The sequence below is a fragment of the Bacillus rossius genome, unplaced genomic scaffold (genome assembly GCF_032445375.1).
Source record: "Bacillus rossius redtenbacheri isolate Brsri unplaced genomic scaffold, Brsri_v3 Brsri_v3_scf727, whole genome shotgun sequence".
In the NCBI taxonomy this organism is placed as follows: domain Eukaryota; kingdom Metazoa; phylum Arthropoda; class Insecta; order Phasmatodea; family Bacillidae; genus Bacillus; species Bacillus rossius.
The window spans coordinates 10001-25094 of NW_026962950.1; positions in this window are offsets into that span (position 1 = coordinate 10001).

Genomic DNA, 15094 nt, shown 5'->3' on the forward strand with positions numbered 1-15094 from the left:
ACGCCCCCTCGCCACCCAAATGTGCATGTTTTAAGTGTACATTGGGAGTCGACGGAACATCGGGAGTCCGCTTGCTTTCTCCGGATCAGCTGCCACCCCCCTGATCTACCAGATAGACAAGAACATGTCTTCTCCACCAATCTCATCCACCGAAGCTCCGATCATGGCTTCTTCTACCTTTATACTGATATACCCCCACGGAGCAACATGCGGGCAAGGGAACTCTTGCTACCCTTCAGTAAAGCAGGTATCTCTTATAGATGGTGACTGCACCTTGGCCAGGATTGAAGACCGCGACTAACCCCTTTGAAACTTGTCTCTCAGGGAGCTGCGATCCATCAAACATTTCATTGTTAACAGAGGGGAACCATTACTTGGTTAAGACGATAGGACACGCGTTCCCCACCATTTCGCATCCAATCGAATTGCCGCACAAGAGCTCGTTACCTAAGAAAGGTATAGCATTGGCTCGCAGCTAGTGTATTGCAGTTCAGACAGATAGGCCACTTTAGATAGTTCTTAGTGTTCACAGTTATCACCAAGACTAGACCCATATGGAATTAATTCTTCAAGGAGCAGCGGTCCACCAATAAGAGAGATGAAGACATGTTTTCGGATGGCCACAACGCCCCCTCGCCACCCAAATGTGCATGTTTCAAGTGTACATTGGGAGTCGACGGAACATCGGGAGTCCGCTTGCTTTCTCCGGATCAGCTGCCACCCCCCTGATCTACCAGATAGACAAGAACATGTCTTCTCCGCCAATCTCATCCACCGAAGCTCCGATCATGGCTTCTTCTACCTTTATACTGATATACCCCCACGGAGCAACATGCGGGCAAGGGAACTCTTGCTACCCTTCAGTAAAGCAGGTATCTCTTATAGATGGTGACTGCACCTTGGCCAGGATTGAAGACCGCGACTAACCCCTTTGAAACTTGTCTCTCAGGGAGCTGCGATCCATCAAACATTTCATTGTTAACAGAGGGGAACCATTACTTGGTTAAGACGACCGGACACGCGTTCCCCACCATTTCGCATCCAATCGAATCGCCGCACAAGAGCTCGTTACCTGAGAAAGGTATAGCATTGGCTCGCAGCTTGTGTATTGCAGTTCAGACAGATAGGCCACTTTAGATAGTTCTTCGTGTTCACAGTTAAGACCACGGCTAGACCCATATGGAATTAATTCTTCAAGGAGCAGCGGTACACCAAGCATTTCATTGTGTACTAGAAAGCACCTCTACCATGTAACAAACATACGACCACCAAATTTCTGCTTACTTCCCCCAGCGGATAGTATTTGCTAGTATCATCCACAAAGTAAATCAATTTTTTCAATGTACCGCTTCTTGGGGGAACTGGGCATGAATCAATCAAGCATTTTGAGGTAGCATGTCCGCTTCACCGCGAGGTGCTCTGAATACCATTATACATTCTTTTTCATCATCCACTTTCAGACCACTACAAGACCCATACTGAATTAATTCCTCAAGGAGCTGCAGTCCACAAAACATTTTACTGTGTACTAGAGGGCACCTCCACCATGTAACAGAAAACATACAACCTTCTTAATTTAATTCTGCATTGTTTCCCAGACGATTTGTTAGCCATACAACAGTACCATCCACAGTAATTCACCTCTTTGAAATCCAATGCATTGTAGAGAAACTGAGGTGGTAGCATTCAAACCGTTCTGTAATGTTAATTCTGCTTCATAGAAAGGTGCTACAGGTTCCACAATAATTAATTGGATATTTTTGCAATATATATAGGGCGAGAAAACTCGGGGGGACTCCCTTTTCATTTATGTACATATTCTTTCCATATTGCAAATAATTCCAATTTTTCCCGATTGCATGTCCCCCTAATATACCCAAAATGGGCCTATCGATGGGTTCACAAAGGTACCCAAAATATGAGATTTTGACTGAAAGAGGCTGGCTAACTTCCGGGAACATGATCATAGGAAATAGGTCAAAATCCCGAATCGCAGTTGTTTACGAACAACCACGAACGGAGACTTAAAATAACCTATAAGGCTGGAATTCATGGGGCCTGTATAACAGGCATTTACACAGACTCTCGGGAGGGAGGGCTCTGTGGCCGGGAGAATTTTCTGGCTCCCCGCCCGAAACTTTTCAGAGTCCCTAATGCCTGCTTGAATGTGAATAAGCAGAGCCCGGTAGCTGATATTTTGCCGGGGTGTGGAGGCCCCGGTCGCCGCCAAATTCCTCTGGTCACAGCTTGTGTTAATACACATGTTAATTTTACATGCAAACCACCAATGACAATTTTCCTCGGCCGCGGAGGCCTCGGTCGCCGCCAGAATTTTCTGGTTCCCGCTCAATATATTGCAGAGTCCTGCAGGCCTGCTTCTGTAGGAATATGCAGAGCCCGGTAGCTGATATTTTGCCGGGGTGAGGAGGCCTCGGTCGCCGCCAAATTCCTCTCATCCCAGCTTGTGTTAATACACATGTTAATTTTACATGCAAAACCACCAATTACCATTTCCTCGGCCGCGGAGGCCTCGGTCGCCGGGAGATTTTCCTGGCTCCCCGCTCAATATACTGCACAGTCCCGCAGGCCTGTCTCCAGTGGAATACACACAGTCCGAGAGCCGAAAATTTGCCGGGGTGTGGAGGCCTCGGTCGCCAACAGATTGCCATAGGCTCTGGCTGCAATATTTACCGTGTATTTTTTCCCTCCAGAGACACCACTACACCCTATATAACCCAAAATGGGCCTTGACGCGTGTACACGCGGAGCCCGAGCGCCGAGAGTTCTCCCGGCCGCGGAGGCCTCGGTCGCCGGGAGAATTTCAACGGCCCCTGCTCGAAATTTTTCTAAGTCCAGAATGCCTGCTTCTCCCAGCCTGTGTTAATACACATGTTAATTTAACATGTAAAATCACCAAGGACCATTTCCTCGGCCGCGGAGGCCTCGGTCACCGCCAGAATTTTCTGGCTGCCCGCTCCCCATGGGTAGACGCGCTGCCCAAGCGCCGAGAGTTCTCCCGGCCGCGGAGGCCTCGGTCGCCGGGAGAATTTCTCCGGCCCCTGCTCGAAATTTTTCAAAGTCCAGAATGCCTGCTTCTCCCAGCATGTGTTAATACACATGTTAATTTAACATGTAATATTACCAATGACCTTTTCCTCGGCCGCGGAGGCCTCGGTCGCCGCCAGAATTTTCTGGCTGCCCGCTCCCCATGGGTAGACGCGGAGCCCGAGCGCCGAGAGTTCTCCCGGCCGCGGAGGCCTCGGTCGCCGGGAGAATTTCTCCGGCCCCTGCTCGAAATTTTTCAAAGTCCAGAATGCCTAGTTCTCCCAGCCTGTGTTAATACACATGTTAATTTAACATGTAAAATTACCAAGGATTATTATCCCGGCCGCAGAGGCCTCGGTCGCCGCCAGAAATTTCTGGCTCCCCGCTCAATGTATTGCAGAGTCCCGCAGGCTTGCTTCTCCAAGCCTGTGTTAATACACATGTTAATTTAACATGTAAAATTACAGAGGATTATTTCCCCGGCCGCGGAGGCCTCGGTCGCCGCCAGAATTTTCTGGCTGCCCGCTCAATGTATTGCAGAGTCCCGCAGGCTTGCTTCTCCAAGCCTGTGTTAATACACATGTTAATTTAACATGCAAAATCACCAATGACAAATTCCTCGGCCGCGGAGGCCTCGATCGCCGGGAAAATGTTCTGGCTCCCTGCTCGAATTTTTTTTCTAAGTCCCGATTCGCTATTACAGGCTGGCGCACGGAGTCCGAGGGGCGTAAATATGCCGGGTAGTGGTGCCTTCCGTCGCCGAGACATTTTACAATTGCCTGGGAGCAGTATTTAACATGTTAATTTTTTCCCCTCGTGACACCACTACCCCCTATATAACGCAAAATGGGCCTTGCCAAGGGGGCGCGCAACGCCCGAGCGCGGGCGTTTTTCCCGGCCGCCGAGACCTCCATCGCCGGGAGAATGTCTTCAGCTATTTGCTAGATTTCCCGATTCGCCCCGCACGACAAACAACCACGAACGAGGTGGTTTTCGAGAGTTCTCCCGGCCGCGGAGGCCTCGGTCGCAGGGAGAATTTCCCTGGCCCCTGCTCGAAATTTTTCTAAGTCCAGAATGCCTGCATCTCCCAGCCTGTGTTAAAACACATGTTAATTTAACATGTAAAATTACCAATGACCATTTCCTCGGCCGCAGAGGCCTCGGTCGCAGCCAGAATTTTCTGGCTCCCTGCTCAATATATTGCAGAGTCCCGCATGCTTGCTTCTCCAAGCCTGTGTTAATACACATGTTAATTTAACATGTAAAATTACCGAGGATTATTTCCCCGGCCGCGGAGGCCTCGGTCGCCGCCAGAAATTTCTGGCTCCCCGCTCAATATATTGCAGCGACCCGCAGGCTTGCTTCTCCCAGCCTGTGTTAATACACATGTTAATTTAACATGTAAAATCACCAAGGACCATTTCCTCGGCCGCGGAGGCCTCGGTCGCCGCCAGAATTTTCTGGCTGCCCGCTCCCCATGTGTAGACGCGGAGCCCGAGCGCCGAGAGTTCTCCCGGCCGCGGAGGCCTCGTAGCCGGGAGAATTTCTCGGGCCCCTGCTCGAAATTTTTCTAAGTCCAGAATGCCTGCTTCTCCCAGCCTGTGTTAATACACATGTTAATTTAACATGTAATTTTACCAATGACCTTTTCCTCGGCCGCGGAGGCCTCGGTCGCCGCCAGAATTTTCTGGCTCCCGGCTCAATATATTACAGAGTCCCGCAGGCCTGTCTCCAGTGGAATACACACAGTCCGAGAGCCGAAAATTTGCCGGGGTGTGGAGGCCTCGGTCGCCAACAGATTGCCATAGGCTCTGGCTGCAATATTTACCGTGTATTTTTTCCCTCCAGAGACACCACTACCCCCTATAAAACCCAAAATAGGCCTTGCGGTGGGTACACGCAGAGCCCGAGCGCCGAAGTTCTCCCGGCCGCGGAGGCCTCGGTCGCCGGGAGAATTTCTCCGGCCCCTGCTCGAAATTTTTCAAAGTCCAGAATGCCTGCTTCTCCCAGCCTGTGTTAATACACATGTTAATTTAACATGTTAAATTATCGAGGATTATTTCCCCGGCCGTGGAGGCCTCGGTCGCCGCCAGAATTTTCTGGCTCCCCGCTCAATATATTGCAGAGTCCCGCAGGCTTGCTTCTCCCAGCCTGTGTTAATACACATGTTAATTTAACATGTAAAATCACCGAGGACCATTTCCTCGGCCGCGGAGGCCTCGGTCGCCGCCAGAATTTTCTGGCTCACCTCTCAATGTATTGCAGAGTCCCGCAGGCTTGGTTCTCCAAGCCTGTGTTAATACACATGTTAATTTAACATGTAAAATTACCGAGGATTATTTCCCCGGCCGCGGAGGCCTCGGTCGCCGCCAGAATTTTCTGGCTCCCCGCTCAATGTATTGCAGAGTCCCGCAGGCTTGGTTCTCCAAGCCTGTGTTAATACACATGTTAATTTAACATGTAAAATTACCGAGGATTATTTCCCCGGCCACGGAGGCCTCGGTCGCCGACAGAATTGTCTGGCTCCCTGCTCGAATTTTTTCTAAGTCCCGATTCGCTATTACAGGCTGGCGCACGGAGTCAGAGGGGCGGGAATTCGCCGGGTAGTGGTGCCTTCCGTCGCCGAGACATTTTTCTATTGCCTGGAAGCTGTATTTAACATGTTAATTTTTTCCCCCTCGGGACACCACTACCCCCTATATAACCCAACATGGGCCTTGCCGCGGGTACACGCGGAGCCCGAGCGCCGAGTGTTCTCCCGGCCGCGGAGGCCTCGGTCGCCGGGAGAATTTCTCCGGCCCCTGCTCGAAATTTTTCAAAGTCCAGAATGCCTGCTTCTCCCAGCCTGTGTTAATACACATGTTAATTTAACATGTTAAATTACCGAGGATTATTTCCCCGGCCGTGGAGGCCTCGGTCGCCGCCAGAATTTTCTGGCTCCCCGCTCAATATATTGCAGAGTCCCGCAGGCTTGCTTTTCCCAGCCTGTGTTAATACACATGTTAATTTAACATGTAAAATTACCAATGACCATTTCCTCGGCCGCAGAGGCCTCGGTCGCCGCCAGAATTTTCTGGCTCCCCGCTCAATGTATTGCAGAGTCCCGCAGGCATGCTTCTCCAAGCCTGTGTTAATACACATGTTAATTTAACATGTTAAATTACCGAGGATTATTTCCCCGGCCGTGGAGGCCTCGGTCGCCGCCAGAATTTTCTGGCTCCCCGCTCAATATATTGCAGAGTCCCGCAGGCTTGCTTTTCCCAGCCTGTGTTAATACACATGTTAATTTAACATGTAAAATCACCAAGGACCATTTCCTCGGCCGCGGAGGCCTCGGTCGCCGCCAGAATTTTCTGGCTTCCCGCTCCCCATGGGTAGACGCGGAGCCCGAGCGCCGAGAGTTCTCCCGGCCGCGGAGGCCTCGGTCGCCGGGAGAATTTCTCCGGCCCCTGCTCGAAATTTTTCAAAGTCTAGAATGCCTAGTTCTCCCAGCCTGTGTTAATACACATGTTAATTTAACATGTAAAATTACCAAGGATTATTATCCCGGCCGCAGAGGCCTCGGTCGCCGCCAGAAATTTCTGGCTCCCCGCTCAATGTATTGCAGCGTCCCGCAGGCTTGCTTCTCCAAGCCTGTGTTAATACACATGTTAATTTAACATGTAAAATTACAGAGGATTATTTCCCCGGCCGCGGAGGCCTCGGTCGCCGCCAGAATTTTCTGGCTGCCCGCTCAATGTATTGCAGAGTCCCGCAGGCTTGCTTCTCCAAGCCTGTGTTAATACACATGTTAATTTAACATGCAAAATCACCAATGACAAATTCCTCGGCCGCGGAGGCCTCGATCGCCGGGAAAATGTTCTGGCTCCCTGCTCGAATTTTTTTTCTAAGTCCCGATTCGCTATTACAGGCTGGCGCACGGAGTCCGAGGGGCGTAAATATGCCGGGTAGTGGTGCCTTCCGTCGCCGAGACATTTTACAATTGCCTGGGAGCAGTATTTAACATGTTAATTTTTTCCCCTCGGGACACCACTACCCCCTATATAACCCAAAATGGGCCTTGCCAAGGGGGCGCGCAACGCCCGAGCGCGGGCGTTTTTCCCGGCCGCCGAGGCCTCCATCGCCGGGAGAATGTCTTCAGCTATTTGCTAGATTTCCCGATTCGCCCCGCACGGCAAACAACCACGAACGAGGTGGTTTTCGAGAGTTCTCCCGGCCGCGGAGGCCTCGGTCGCCGGGAGAATTTCTCGGGCCCCTGCTCGAAATTTTTCTAAGTCCAGAATGCCTGCATCTCCCAGCCTGTGTTAAAACACATGTTAATTTAACATGTAAAATTACCAATGACCATTTCCTCGGCCGCAGAGGCCTCGGTCGCAGCCAGAATTTTCTGGCTCCCTGCTCAATATATTGCAGAGTCCCGCATGCTTGCTTCTCCCAGCCTGTGTTAATACACATGGTTATTTAACATGTAAAATTACCGAGGATTATTTCCCTGGCCGCAGAGGCCGCGGTCGCCGCCAGAATTTTCTGGCTCCCCGCTCAATGTATTGCAGAGTCCCGCAGGCTTGCTTCTCCAAGCCTGTGTTAATACACATGTTAATTTAACATGTAAAATTACCGAGGATTATTTCCCCGGCCGCGGAGGCCTCGGTCGCCGCCAGAATTTTCTGGCTCCCCGCTCAATATATTGCAGCGACCCGCAGGCTTGCTTCTCCCAGCCTGTGTTAATACACATGTTAATTTAACATGTAAAATTACCGAGGATTATTTCCCCGGCCGCGGAGGCTTCGGTCGCCGCCAGAATTTTCTGGCTCCCGGCTCAATATATTACAGAGTCCCGCAGGCCTGTCTCCAGTGGAATACACACAGTCCGAGAGCCGAAAATTTGCCGGGGTGTGGAGGCCTCGGTCGCCAACAGATTGCCATAGGCTCTGGCTGCAATATTTACCGTGTATTTTTTCCCTCCAGAGACACCACTACCCCCTATATAACCCAAAATGGGCCTTGCGGCGTGTACACGCGGAGCCCGAGCGCCGAAGTTCTCCCGGCCGCGGAGGCCTCGGTCGCCGGGAGAATTTCTCCGGCCCCTGCTCGAAATTTTTCAAAGTCCAGAATGCCTGCTTCTCCCAGCCTGTGTTAATACACATGTTAATTTAACATGTAAAATTACCGAGGATTATTTCCCCGGCCGCGGAGGCCTCGGTCGCCGCCAGAATTTTCTGGCTCCCCGCTCAATGTATTGCAGAGTCCCGCAGGCTTGCTTCTCCCAGCCTGTGTTAATACACATGTTAATTTAACATGTAAAATCATTGAGGACCATTTCCTCGGCCGCGGAGGCCTCGGTCGCCGCCAGAATTTTCTGGCTCCCCGCTCAATGTATTGCAGAGTCCCGCAGGCTTGCTTCTCCCAGCCTGTGTTAATACACATGTTAATTTAACATGTAAAATCAACAAGGACCATTTCCTCGGCCGCGGAGGCCTCGGTCGCCGCCAGAATTTTCTGGCTGCCCGCTCCCCATTGGTAGACGCGGAGCCCGAGCGCCGAGAGTTCTCCCGGCCGCGGAGGCCTCGGTCGCCGGGAGAATTTCTCCGGCCCCTGCTCGAAATTTTTCAAAGTCCAGAATGCCTGCTTCTCCCAGCATGTGTTAATACACATGTTAATTTAACATGTAATATTACCAATGACCTTTTCCTCGTCCGCGGAGGCCTCGGTCGCCGCCAGAATTTTCTGGCTGCCCGCTCCCCATGGGTAGACGCGCTGCCCGAGCGCCGAGATTTCTCCCGGCCGCGGAGGCCTCTGTCGCCGGGAGAATTTCTCTGGCCCCTGCTCGAAATTTTTCAAAGTCCAGAATGCCTAGTTCTCCCAGCCTGTGTTAATACACATGTTAATTTAACATGTAAAATTACCAAGGATTATTATCCCGGCCGCAGAGGCCTCGGTCGCCGCCAGAAATTTCTGGCTCCCCGCTCAATGTATTGCAGAGACCCGCAGGCTTGCTTCTCCAAGCCTGTGTTAATACACATGTTAATTTAACATGTAAAATTACCGAGGATTATTTCCCCGGCCGCGGAGGCCTCGATCGCCGCCAGAAATTTCTGGCTCCCCGCTCAATATATTGCAGCGACCCGCAGGCTTGCTTCTCCCAGCCTGTGTTAATACACATGTTAATTTAACATGTAAAATCACCAAGGACCATTTCCTCGGCCGCGGAGGCCTCGGTCGCCGCCAGAATTTTCTGGCTGCCCGCTCCCCATGTGTAGACGCGGAGCCCGAGCGCCGAGAGTTCTCCCGGCCGCGGAGGCCTCGGTCGCCGCCAGAATTTTCTGGCTCCCCGCTCAATGTATTGCAGAGTCCCGCAGGCTTGCTTCTCCAAGCCTGTGTTAATACACATGTTAATTTAACATGCAAAATCACCAATGACAATTTCCTCGGCCGCGGAGGCCTCCATCGCCGGGAGAATTTTCTGGCTCTCTGCTCGAATTTTTTCTAAGTCCCGATTCGCTATTACAGGCTGGCGCACGGAGTCCGAGGGGCGGAAATATGCCGGGTAGTGGTGCCTTCCGTCGCCGAGACATTTTACAATTGCCTGGGAGCAGTATTTAACATGTTAATTTTTTCCCCCTCGGGACACCACTACCCCCTATATAACCCAAAATGGGCCATGCAATGGGTGCCCACAACGCCCGAGCGCGGGCATTTTTCCCGGGCGCCGAGGCCTCGATCGCCGGGAGAATGTCTCCAGCTATTTGCATGATGTCCCGATTCGCCCCACAAGGCGAACAACCACGAACGAGGTGGTTTTCGTTCGTGGTTGTTTTCGTTCGTGGTTGTTTACTGTTCGTGGTTGTTTTCATTCGTGGTTGTTGTGCGTTCGTGGTTGTTGTCGTTCGGGGTTGTTTTCCGTTCGTGGTTGTTGTCGTTCGTGGTTGTTGTCGTTCGTGGTTGTTGTCGTTCGTGGTTGTTTTCCGTTCGTGGTTGTTTTACGTTCGTGGTTGTTTTCGAGGCAATTGGTACTTTGAAAATTTCAATCGGTTAGCTAGAAAAAATTCTCCCGGCGGTGATTGCCTTGATCGCCGGGAGAATTTTCTGGCTCCCCGATAAAATTTTTTCCAAGTCCCGATTCGCTCTTACTAGCTGGCGCACGGAGTCCGAGGGGCGGGAATTCGCCGGGTAGTGGTGTGTTCCGTCGCCGAGACATTTTCCTATTGCCTGGAAGCAGTATTTAACATGTTAATTTTTTCCCCCTCGGGACACCACTACCCCCTATATAACACAAAATGGGCCTTGCCGCGGGTACACCCGGAGCCCGAGCGCCGAGAGTTCTCCCGGCCGCAGAGGCCTCGGTCGCCGGGAGATTTTCTCCGGCCCCTGCTCGAAATTTTCCAAAGTCCAGAATGCCTGCTTCTCCCAGCCTGTGTTAATACACATGTTAATTTAACATGTAAAATCACCAAGGACCATTTCCTCGGCCGCGGAGGCCTCGGTCGCCGCCAGAATTTTCTGGCTGCCCGCTCCCCAAGGGTAGACGCGGAGCCCGAGCGCCGAGAGTTCTCCCGGCCGCGGAGGCCTCGGTCGCCGGGAGAATTTCTCCGGCCCCTGCTCGAAATTTTTCAAAGTCCAGAATGCCTGCTTCTCCCAGCATGTGTTAATACACATGTTAATTTAACATGTAATATTACCAATGACCTTTTCCTCGGCCGCGGAGGCCTCGGTCGCCGCCAGAATTTTCTGGCTGCCCGCTCCCCATGGGTAGACGCGGAGCCCGAGCGCCGAGAGTTCTCCCGGCCGCGGAGGCCTCGGTCGCCGGGAGAATTTCTCCGGCCCCTGCTCGAAATTTTTCAAAGTCCAGAATGCCTAGTTCTCCCAGCCTGTGTTAATACACATGTTAATTTAACATGTAAAATTACCAAGGATTATTATCCCGGCCGCAGAGGCCTCGGTCGCCGCCAGAAATTTCTGGCTCCCCGCTCAATGTATTGCAGAGTCCCGCAGGCTTGCTTCTCCAAGCCTGTGTTAATACACATGTTAATTTAACATGTAAAATTACAGAGGATTATTTCCCCGGCCGCGGAGGCCACGGTCGCCGCCAGAATTTTCTGGCTGCCCGCTCAATGTATTGCAGAGTCCCGCAGGCTTGCTTCTCCAAGCCTGTGTTAATACACATGTTAATTTAACATGCAAAATCACCAATGACAAATTCCTCGGCCGCGGAGGCCTCGATCGCCGGGAAAATGTTCTGGCTCCCTGCTCGAATTTTTTTTCTAAGTCCCGATTCGCTATTACAGGCTGGCGCACGGAGTCCGAGGGGCGTAAATATGCCGGGTAGTGGTGCCTTCCGTCGCCGAGACATTTTACAATTGCCTGGGAGCAGTATTTAACATGTTAATTTTTTCCCCTCGGGACACCACTACCCCCTATATAACCCAAAATGGGCCTTGCCAAGGGGGCGCGCAACGCCCGAGCGCGGGCGTTTTTCCCGGCCGCCGAGGCCTCCATCGCCGGGAGAATGTCTTCAGCTATTTGCTAGATTTCCCGATTCGCCCCGCACGGCAAACAACCACGAACGAGGTGGTTTTCGAGAGTTCTCCCGGCCGCAGAGGCCTCGGTCGCCGGGAGAATTTCTCGGGCCCCTGCTCGAAATTTTTCTAAGTCCAGAATGCCTGCATCTCCCAGCCTGTGTTAAAACACATGTTAATTTAACATGTAAAATTACCAATGACCATTTCCTCGGCCGCAGAGGCCTCGGTCGCAGCCAGAATTTTCTGGCTCCCTGCTCAATATATTGCAGAGTCCCGCATGCTTGCTTCTCCCAGCCTGTGTTAATACACATGGTTATTTAACATGTAAAATTACCGAGGATTATTTCCCTGGCCGCAGAGGCCGCGGTCGCCGCCAGAATTTTCTGGCTCCCCGCTCAATGTATTGCAGAGTCCCGCAGGCTTGCTTCTCCAAGCCTGTGTTAATACACATGTTAATTTAACATGTAAAATTACCGAGGATTATTTCCCCGGCCGCGGAGGCCTCGGTCGCCGCCAGAATTTTCTGGCTCCCCGCTCAATATATTGCAGCGACCCGCAGGCTTGCTTCTCCCAGCCTGTGTTAATACACATGTTAATTTAACATGTAAAATTACCGAGGATTATTTCCCCGGCCGCGGAGGCCTCGGTCGCCGCCAGAATTTTCTGGCTCCCGGCTCAATATATTACAGAGTCCCGCAGGCCTGTCTCCAGTGGAATACACACAGTCCGAGAGCCGAAAATTTGCCGGCGTGTGGAGGCCTCGGTCGCCAACAGATTGCCATAGGCTCTGGCTGCAATATTTACCGTGTATTTTTTCCCTCCAGAGACACCACTACCCCCTATATAACCCAAAATGGGCCTTGCGGCGGGTACACGCGGAGCCCGAGCGCCGAAGTTCTCCCGGCCGCGGAGGCCTCGGTCGCCGGGAGAATTTCTCCGGCCCCTGCTCGAAATTTTTCAAAGTCCAGAATGCCTGCTTCTCCCAGCCTGTGTTAATACACATGTTAATTTAACATGTAAAATTACCGAGGATTATTTCCCCGGCCGCGGAGGCCTCGGTCGCCGCCAGAATTTTCTGGCTCCCCGCTCAATGTATTGCAGAGTCCCGCAGGCTTGCTTCTCCCAGCCTGTGTTAATACACATGATAATTTAACATGTAAAATCATTGAGGACCATTTCCTCGGCCGCGGAGGCCTCGGTCGCCGCCAGAATTTTCTGGCTCCCCGCTCAATGTATTGCAGAGTCCCGCAGGCTTGCTTCTCCCAGCCTGTGTTAATACACATGTTAATTTAACATGTAAAATCAACAAGGACCATTTCCTCGGCCGCGGAGGCCTCGGTCGCCGCCAGAATTTTCTGGCTGCCCGCTCCCCATTGGTAGACGCGGAGCCCGAGCGCCGAGAGTTCTCCCGGCCGCGGAGGCCTCGGTCGCCGGGAGAATTTCTCCGGCCCCTGCTCGAAATTTTTCAAAGTCCAGAATGCCTGCTTCTCCCAGCATGTGTTAATACACATGTTAATTTAACATGTAATATTACCAATGACCTTTTCCTCGGCCGCGGAGGCCTCGGTCGCCGCCAGAATTTTCTGGCTGCCCGCTCCCCATGGGTAGACGCGCTGCCCGAGCGCCGAGAGTTCTCCCGGCCGCGGAGGCCTCGGTCGCCGGGAGAATTTCTCCGGCCCCTGCTCGAAATTTTTCAAAGTCCAGAATGCCTAGTTCTCCCAGCCTGTGTTAATACACATGTTAATTTAACATGTAAAATTACCAAGGATTATTATCCCGGCCGCAGAGGCCTCGGTCGCCGCCAGAAATTTCTGGCTCCCCGCTCAATGTATTGCAGAGTCCCGCAGGCTTGCTTCTCCAAGCCTGTGTTAATACACATGTTAATTTAACATGTAAAATTACCGAGGATTATTTCCCCGGCCGCGGAGGCCTCGGTCGCCGCCAGAAATTTCTGGCTCCCCGCTCAATATATTGCAGCGACCCGCAGGCTTGCTTCTCCCAGCCTGTGTTAATACACATGTTAATTTAACATGTAAAATCACCAAGGACCATTTCCTCGGCCGCGGAGGCCTCGGTCGCCGCCAGAATTTTCTGGCTGCCCGCTCCCCATGTGTAGACGCGGAGCCCGAGCGCCGAGAGTTCTCCCGGCCGCGGAGGCCTCGGTCGCCGCCAGAATTTTCTGGCTCCCCGCTCAATGTATTGCAGAGTCCCGCAGGCTTGCTTCTCCAAGCCTGTGTTAATACACATGTTAATTTAACATGCAAAATCACCAATGACAATTTCCTCGGCCGCGGAGGCCTCCATCGCCGGGAGAATTTTCTGGCTCTCTGCTCGAATTTTTTCTAAGTCCCGATTCGCTATTACAGGCTGGCGCACGGAGTCCGAGGGGCGGAAATATGCCGGGTAGTGGTGCCTTCCGTCGCCGAGACATTTTACAATTGCCTGGGAGCAGTATTTAACATGTTAATTTTTTCCCCCTCGGGACACCACTACCCCCTATATAACCCAAAATGGGCCATGCAATGGGTGCCCACAACGCCCGAGCGCGGGCATTTTTCCCGGGCGCCGAGGCCTCGATCGCCGGGAGAATGTCTCCAGCTATTTGCATGATGTCCCGATTCGCCCCACAAGGCGAACAACCACGAACGAGGTGGTTTTCGTTCGTGGTTGTTTTCGTTCGTGGTTGTTTACCGTTCGTGGTTGTTTTCATTCGTGGTTGTTGTGCGTTCGTGGTTGTTGTCGTTCGGGGTTGTTTTCCGTTCGTGGTTGTTGTCGTTCGTGGTTGTTGTCGTTCGTGGTTGTTGTCGTTCGTGGTTGTTTTCCGTTCGTGGTTGTTTTACGTTCGTGGTTGTTTTCGAGGCAATTGGTACTTTGAAAATTTCAATCGGTTAGCTAGAAAAAATTCTCCCGGCGGTGATTGCCTTGATCGCCGGGAGAATTTTCTGGCTCCCCGATAAAATTTTTTCCAAGTCCCGATTCGCTCTTACAAGCTGGCGCACGGAGTCCGAGGGGCGGGAATTCGCCGGGTAGTGGTGCGTTCCGTCGCCGAGACATTTTCCTATTGCCTGGAAGCAGTATTTAACATGTTAATTTTTTCCCCCTCGGGACACCACTACCCCCTATATAACACAAAATGGGCCTTGCCGCGGGTACACCCGGAGCCCGAGCGCCGAGAGTTCTCCCGGCCGCAGAGGCCTCGGTCGCCGGGAGAATTTCTCCGGCCCCTGCTCGAAATTTTCCAAAGTCCAGAATGCCTGCTTCTCCCAGCCTGTGTTAATACACATGTTAATTTAACATGTAAAATTACCAAGGACCATTTCCTCGGCCGCGGAGGCCTCGGTCGCCGCCAGAATTTTCTGGCTGCCCGCTCCCCATGGGTAGACGCGGAGCCCGAGCGCCGAGAGTTCTCCCGGCCGCGGAGGCCTCGGTCGCCGGGAGAATTTCTCCGGCCCCTGCTCGAAATTTTTCAAAGTCCAGAATGCCTGCTTCTCCCAGCATGTGTTAATACACATGTTAATTTAACATGTAAT